The sequence below is a fragment of the Sciurus vulgaris genome (genome assembly GCF_902686455.1).
Source record: "Sciurus vulgaris genome assembly, chromosome: 6".
NCBI classification, from domain to species: domain Eukaryota; kingdom Metazoa; phylum Chordata; class Mammalia; order Rodentia; family Sciuridae; genus Sciurus; species Sciurus vulgaris.
The window spans coordinates 5,115,061-5,123,208 of NC_136466.1; the positions used below are offsets into that span (position 1 = coordinate 5,115,061).

An 8,148-nucleotide genomic window follows, 5' to 3' on the forward strand; every position below is an offset into this window, starting at 1 on the left:
CTCTTGCAGGCAGCATATTGTTGGATTTTTCTTTTTAATCCAATCTGCCAGTCTATGTCTTTTGATTGATGAGTTCAGGCCATTAACATTCACAGGTATTATTGTGATATGATTTGTATTCCCAGTCATTTGACTCATTTTCGTTTTTTGACATGATTTGGTTTCTCCTTTATTTGGCTATTCCTTTAGGCTAGTTCCTCCTGTTGCTGATTTACATCGTTGTTTTTCATCTCTTCCTCATGGAATATTTTGCTGAGAATGTTCTGTAATGCTTTCTTTCTTTTAGTAAATTCCTTTAGCTTTTCTTTATCGTGGAAGGATTTTATCTCATCCTCAAATCTGAAAGTAAGTTTTGCTGGGTATAAAATTCTTGGTTGGCATCCATTTTCTTTCAGGACTTGGTAAATGTTGTTCCAGGCCCTTCTAGCTTTTAGGGTCTGGACTGAAAAATCTGCTGATATTCTTATTGGTTTTCCCCTGAATGTAATCTGATTCTTTTCTCTCGCGGCCTTTAAAATTCTGTCCTTATTTTGAATGTTAGGTATTTTTATAATAATGTGCCTTGGTGTAGGTCTGTTGTAATTTTGCATATTTGGAATCCTATAAGCCTCTTGTACTTGGTTTTCCATTTCATTCTTCAGATTTGGGAAATTTTCTGATATTATTTCTTTGAATAGATTATTCATTCCTTTGGTTTGTTTCTCTAAGCCTTCCTCAATCCCAATTATTCTTAAATTTGGCCTCTTCATGATATCCCATAATTCTTGTAGATTCTGTTCATGATTTCTTACCATCTTCTCTGTTTGGTCAACCTTGTTTTCAAGATTAAATATTTTGTCTTCAGTATCTGAAGTTCTGTCTTCCAGGTGATCTATCCTATTTTTTATGCTTTCTATGGCATTTTTAACTTGGTTTATTGTTTCCTTCATTTCAAGGATTTCCGTTTGTTTTTTATTTCAGTATCTCTAACTCTTTATTGAAATGCTCTTTTGCTTCTGTTATTTGCTCTTTTAACTGTTGATTAGTGCTTTCATTTAATGCCTGCATTTGTTCTTTCATTTCCTCATTTGCCTCCTTGATTGTTTTAATTATGTACATTCTGAACTCCCTTTCAAACATTTCTTCTGCTGTGCTGTCATTGGGTTTTATTGATATAGTATCTAGGTTTGTTTCGGACATTTTCTTCCCTTGTTTTCTCATATTGGTCAGATGTCAATGGGACTCTGTGATATTGTAGATTTCCTCTATTGGCTTATAGTGACCCTGTAGATTTCCAGTGTATCACCTACCAGCCTTCAGTAGCCAGAAGTCTTGGATTAATTTGATAATGCAGTGCTTCCGAAGAATGCTGCCCCTAGCCCGCAACCGGTTCCAGGGAGAGAGCCCTGGAGAGGTCTCTTGTTGCACAGCCTGGTTCCAGAGGCTGGTTGTAGGTTAGAGGTCTCCACTGGCTTGGGGACTTGTGGCTGGTTCTGTGTAGACAGGCTCTCACCTGGTGATTTGCCCCCAGAAGCTAGTCTAGAGAGGCGCTTCCTGCTGGAGGGGGGCTGGGCTGCTTGGGGAAGTGCCTGGTGCCCTGTGCTGGTCACTGAAGCAACCTGTGGGTGGGCTGTAGCTGGCAGTGGGGCGGGCTGGAGCTGGCTGGGGCGGGCCAGAGCTGGCCATGCTTCTTCTGTGCAGAAGGGCTCTCACTGGGGGGCCTGTTCCGAGAGACTGGAGGATCTGTCCCTGTGGGCAGAGCCCACCGCCAGACTGCACCAAGCTGCCTGGGGGAGATGCTATCTGCCCTGTCCCACTCTACTAAGCCAATCGAATCCGGTCCTGCCGCCCAGCTGAGCTTCGCTGGGTGGGGGAGACTCACCCCGTGGTTCTATCTTAGTCCGAGTCTCTCAATGCCTCCCCTTCTTGAATCCTGAGTTCTGGGGCGACTGGAGATGCAGTCACCCTCTAGTCCGCCATCTTGGATCACCCCGTGGAAAAAGCCTGCAGCTGGAGGGGGACAATGCTGCCTGGAGACGTCTCTGGCTGCCCAGCCCTGGTCCCAGAAGCCGCTTGCGTGTCGAATATCTCCACTGGCTTGGGGACTTGTGGCTGGCTCTGCGTTGAGAGGCTCTCACTGGGCGGTCTGCCCCGGGAAGCTAGCCTAGATAGGCGCTTCCCGCCGGAGGGGGCTGGGCTGCTTTGAAAGTATATGATTTTGAAAATATGGTAACTAACACTGAATTGATATCATTAACTCTTACAAAGATTAATTTTATGTCATGTGAATTCCATCTCAATGATAAAAAATTTTGCCACTAAACTACAGAGAGTGCTAGAGGATTCTCACTTACAGGTTGGTGAGTGACTGAGAGTTTCTCATCTCCCTTAATGTTAACTGATCCCCATAAACACCCATAACTCACATTGAGGAGGAGTGCAGAGATGGGAACACAAGGTGAGCACCATCATTCTATCAACAGTGTCATTAGTTTTTCAGTTACAACTTAGGGCAATGTCCAGCACAGGAGTTCTCCTGTGTCTTCCATTGACCATGCTGGCACATGGCCAGGTCCTCTCCCCTGGACTCTGGAGGTTCTGCTTCCTGCTGCTGTGCTCAGGCCTCATGCTGTCATTATAGGCAGATCTCTAAGCTCCTAGGTTCCTACTCCACTGGCAAAGCACCAGGTTAACATAAATCAGAGGCAACTGAGCTCCCCACATGCCACATGGCAGTGTGCTGGCTGGACAGATCAACTGTGGTGCAGACTCAGTTCATGGGAGAAGCCAAGGAGAGACTCTGTTCTGCTCCCACTTGGAGATTGGAAATGCTCAGGAGTGAGTACTTGGCAGTTAGAGTTCAAACATATCTGAGCTTCATTTTTATTCTTCTCAGCAAATTGCAATCTCATCCAAGGGTTAGGTAGCCCAGAAACAAAAAAAAATGGTTAGTTCTGTGAAGAGCACAGCAAATCCAGAGGGTCCTTAAAACTCCATAATGCCATTTTCTATGATTACCAAGTTTGCAATAAGAACACAGAGACCTTGGGGAACATCTGCAGGGTGTATGCAAATAAAGCGTGTGAGAGTTCCTCAGGCGGCTTCTAGTTGGTTTAAAATTCTTTTCCTTAACTTACTCTTACTTATAATATACTCAGAAAATTCACAGAATAGTGTACACAGAAATTCAAGAGAAGACAAATAAATACATTCATTTTAAAGAAAAAAGTATAACATGGAAAATACCTGATAGGCAATAGGTAGGTAGACACCACAGTATTTATATACATAATATACCTTAAAATGTACCAGTTACTGTAGGAAAAAAAATTCAACATTGTATACAATTTTCATGGAAGTGATCTGAATTCATCCACCTCATCCTGTTGTAATGATAAAAATTATGTCGTCTTTTCCACTAATTTTACATTTCTTACTAACAATATCTGAGGTGTGACTATGAGGAAGTCTCTGTCCTGTGGTAACCATACAATAAATGAAATTATTAAATTCTGGAAGCATACTATGAATTTCAGAAACTATAAATATCACCTTAATATCTGTCAAAGATTTATCAATAGTAGTAATTAATAATTTTAAAAATGAAAAAATGTAATTTAGAAAATGATAGTTCCCTGTGACTTGCAACCCGAATTACCATTTGCAGTTTTTAAATGGCCTATTTATCATTTCCTTATTTTAAGCACTATCTGGAGAAATACAAGAAGCAAAACTCCCAGTTTTTCCCACTTTTAGAGGAAACTCTTAGGCAGTCCCTCTTCATGTTCCTGGCGCAAGACCTGCTCGCCTCTCTTCAGGAGCATTTCCTGACTTTCAATTCCACCTTTTATTTTATTTTCTCTTTATCAAATTGTTTGTAAAGGGGAATTTTTCCATCGGCATTTGTCTGCACTTAAATATTAATACTGTTCTGAATAACACTAAAATTATTGTGGAGCACATATCTGAACTAAATAATGTTTAATTTTTGAAAAAATCTGTCTTCCTGAAGAAAGGATGTTTGAAGCCTACTGAGATTGACTGAGGCTTTCTGTCAAAATAAGAGAGTAGTTCCTATTCTTGTTTTCCCGTGTTACACATGAGGATGGATCAGTGTTCCATGATCCCAAATATCCTCTGAGACTGAAGGAACAAGAGACAAAGTTGAATTTAGAAAATTTTTAAAACTACAGTTAAATCACATAAATAAGAAGAAAAACAAAAAAGTTCATATAAATCAAACTACTTAGAGGGGAATGCACTAAGTTCTGTTGGAGAAAAGAACACAAAGTAGAGTACATAGCGTTCAACATGAAGGAAATGGCTCCATGGTTCCATGCACCTCCTGAATTTTAAATACATGTCTGCTTTTCCATCATCGATTTCATACAAAGAAGAAAAGAGGAAAACAAACCTGTCCTATAGTCCTGCAATTCACAGCAAGTGTGAGAAGCCTGACCCATGTTCATATTCATTCATCACATCACTCATCACCATCTGAATTTTTTGTATTTATTTTCATTCTTCTATAGCCTATTATCATATTTTTCTTCTAGAGAGATAAAATTATGTAAAATTCCAATAATTTTCTTGTTTCCAAAAACCCCATATCTGGAATAGGTTGGCCATAGTTGTGTCATCAGTAATGTTTTCTGACCAATTACTGTTTTAGATCTTATCCTGCAAAGGCATGGGGGGAAGAGTATCCTCTTTTATTATTTCAAGAGTGTGAATTGTATCTGTTACAGAACAGAAGAAAGCCCAAAGCCTATTGGGAGGCTATTCATTTGTAAATTAGTGGAATAAAGTCAGTCCACATTAGTAGTTAGTCAAAAATGTTACAATATATTTATTTATTAAGTACTATGCAGAAAGTCACATAATTGCTTCTAAACATGTAAAATGATGAATATTACATGGTCAAAAATATAAAGAGGTGCACCAGTTTTGTGGGGATGATAAACACACACATATTAGCTGCAATTTAGTATAATAGGTCAATATTTAAACAAAATACAAAAGTGGAAGAATGCATTAGAAATTATGAATAAGTTTTGAGAGGAAAAGTGCATTTGAGCCACCTCTCAGGTCCAGTGCATTCTCATCATTTCTCTAATAGAAAAGGGCATGGCTGTCAGCTGTGAAGTGGAGTTCACTCAGGAGTGAGCTTCAGGTTTGTATCAGGGAGGAGCTGAGATGGGGACCAGACACAGGTGACAGGCAGACTGGACGGGACCCCTTGAACTTCTTATGACTGTGAAATTAAAAGCCACTTGCCTGAGTAGGGCCACCAACCCCTGGCCATGTGGGGCAAACACATTTCCAGAGGAGCCCAGACAGACTCAGCAAGAAGGTCACTCTTCAAAGAAAGCATGTGACTAACATGGCCAGGTCCTGAGGAGACCCTGGTTTGCAGATCAGAGAAAATGATGATGAAGGTGATGAGGGGTTGAGGGATTAATTAGGGAATCTTCTCATCATCACTGTCACCACTGCTGACCAGAACCCGCACTTGCCCATGTTCTTCTTCTTCAGGAATCTGTCCATATTGGACATGTGCTTCATTTCCATCACTGTCCCCAATGCCTATGTCAACTCTCTCACTGGCAACAGGGCCATTTCAGTGGCTGGCTGTGCAACCCAGATCTTCTTGATCATTTTTTGTGCATGTGTTGAACTTCTGTTTCTCTCCATCATGGCCTGTGACTACTATGTAACCATGTCCCAGACCATCCAGTACTCTATAACTATGAACCCTCAGCTGTATATCTGCATTACCCTGCTTTCCCTGCCCAGTGGCCTGGTGTATGCAGGTGCGCACACTGGAAACACATTCCAGCTCTATTCTGGCAGTCAAATGTGGTCCATCAGTTCTCCTGTGATGTCTCCTCTCTGCTGACACCACCAGCAACATGGTCCTTCTTGTCCCTGCCATGGTGATCTGTGGTGGTTGCTTTACTTTTATTACCATGTCATATATGTACATATTTTCTGCTGTGTTGAAATTTCCTACCAGAGAGACAGGGAGGGCCTTCTCCACCTGCACCCCTCATCCATGTGGTGTCCATCTTATTTATTTCTGGCACAGGTGTGTACCTGAGGCCTTCAGCAACCTCTGACACACTGCAGAACATTATTGTTTTTGCCCTTTATTCCTCCCTTCTTGAATCCCCTCATCTACACTCTCAGGAACAAACAGATGGGAAAGCTGTGAGGAGTGTCATGGGAAGACAGTTGTTATCAGAAAAATAATTAGAATGAATCATAATTATCCTAATTTCACTGAGTGGAATTCTGAGTAGAACAAATGCTCTTCATATCTGGTTTTTTAAGTTATACTACCTGTCATAATATCACCTTGCAAGAATCTGAGTCATTTTATTAAGTAATTTTTGAGATTGACCACATCATTTCCATGGATCCTTCATAAAATGTGTAATTTTATCAATGCATCTTTGAATGCTTAAATATGATTCAACATATTTGCATAATTCCTTCTTGTCTATAATTATTAAATATTCATCAAATATGTCACAGTACCTATGGCAAATACTTTCACAGAGGAAATCTTTAGCAATCAAATCAAGATAACTGACATGCACATAATCTGCTCTTATTCAGAGGAAATGTCAAATGAATTTGTAAACAGCCAAACATAATTGTGTCAATTTATTTAATTTGAAAATATTCAAAGATCAAATCCTAAAGAAGTTCTGACCAATCTGTCTGGCACATGAGAAAAGAAGAAATTCCTTGCCCATGAAGTACACAGAAGGTCATGGTGACCACAGCCCTTGGCCCCACAGTCTAATCCTTCCACTGGGGAAGAACACCCTGTGTTCCCTTTACCATGATGGACACCAGTCTTTTATTATGTCCGTGAGTGACCCAGTGTGGGGGCACAGGCCGCGGGGCTGAGTTGCAATTCAGCTCTGAAGGTTTACCTTCCACACATCTTACTTAAGTGATATCCATGCCAATGTGTCATGGTTGAAAATTTTGAAAACGTGGACCATTGTTTTTCTGGCTAAAATGCTGACCTAGTTCAACTCTTTGACTGCTCTCAGTTTACTGGACTTCTTAAAGGAATCATCTTTCTGTAATATTCCCTAAACCCTTGTGGCAGTGTTTGTGTTTTGTTTACTTTTTGGGATTTTCTTCTGATTTTTTGTTTTTGGCTTTTGTTTGTTTGTTTTTTACCATAGATCGAACACAATGGCCCATCTTCTCCCAATTTTTGTGTTTTAGATAGAGTCAGTGTCTTGCTAGGTTGTTCAGAGCCTTCCTAAATTGCCGATGCTGGCTTGCAAACCCCAACACACCTCCTCTAGGCCCCTCATGCACTGTGCCTGCAGGTGTGCAGCACCGTACCTGTTCGGTGCAGCCTTTTAGCATCTACCACAGTTATTTCTTTCCAAAGGTTTTCATGTATTAACTGGGATAAGCTTTGTGAATTATTAATAACTGACTTATGCTCAAGGTTATGTTATCTATGATTATTTATATGACAAAATGAAAAATAATTTATATAATATATATCACAATACATTAAATTCCAAATTCTGAAAATCAATTTTGTTCAAACCTACACTAGTAGAAAATAAAGTGGAGAAAAACAAACATATACTTAATATTTATTGATCTTGAAATAGATTTTGAATATTTAGTTTATGTTTTATGATGTTATAAATTACCTGGGAAGTTAGAACATGCATGTAATCCCAGCAGCTCAGGAGGCTGAGGAAGGAGATTGGTGAGTTTAAAGTCACCTTCCACAACTTAGTGAGGTCCTCAAGAATTCATTGAGAACTTATCTTTAAATAAAACAAAAAAAGACGTTGGGAATGGGGCTCACTGATTGAGTGCCTCTCAGTTCAATCCCCGAACAAAAAAAAAAAAAAAAAAAAAAAAAAAGGTGTTTTAAGATGTGTTAATTTGAAAGACTCACTTGCAGAGGATATTAAAAATGAATGCTGACATAAAAAGTTCATGATGTCCCACATCTTGTGTGAATAAAATTCTGTAGTTTTGTAAGTGTGATATTGAACTTCTGCAGAATTTAGCAAAAACATTTGCTCTGTGTGATAGTTTTAAACCAGGAAAAATTTTCTATAGTAACGTCAGTTATATAAAAAATGTACATTGGAAAAGAAGCCTTTCTAAAATATT

The 8,148-nt window shown here is 39.7% G+C and overlaps 1 pseudogene across 1 annotated transcript; it reads left to right on the plus strand.

Moving 5' to 3' along the window:
• The first annotated feature begins 2,424 nt into the window (after positions 1 to 2,424).
• LOC306663373 (olfactory receptor 14C36-like) lies at positions 2,425 to 6,098 on the plus strand (annotated as a pseudogene). The gene is made up of 2 exons: positions 2,425 to 2,437; positions 5,445 to 6,098. The product of its transcript is annotated as an olfactory receptor 14C36-like (transcript).
• The last annotated feature ends 2,050 nt before the right edge of the window (positions 6,099 to 8,148 follow it).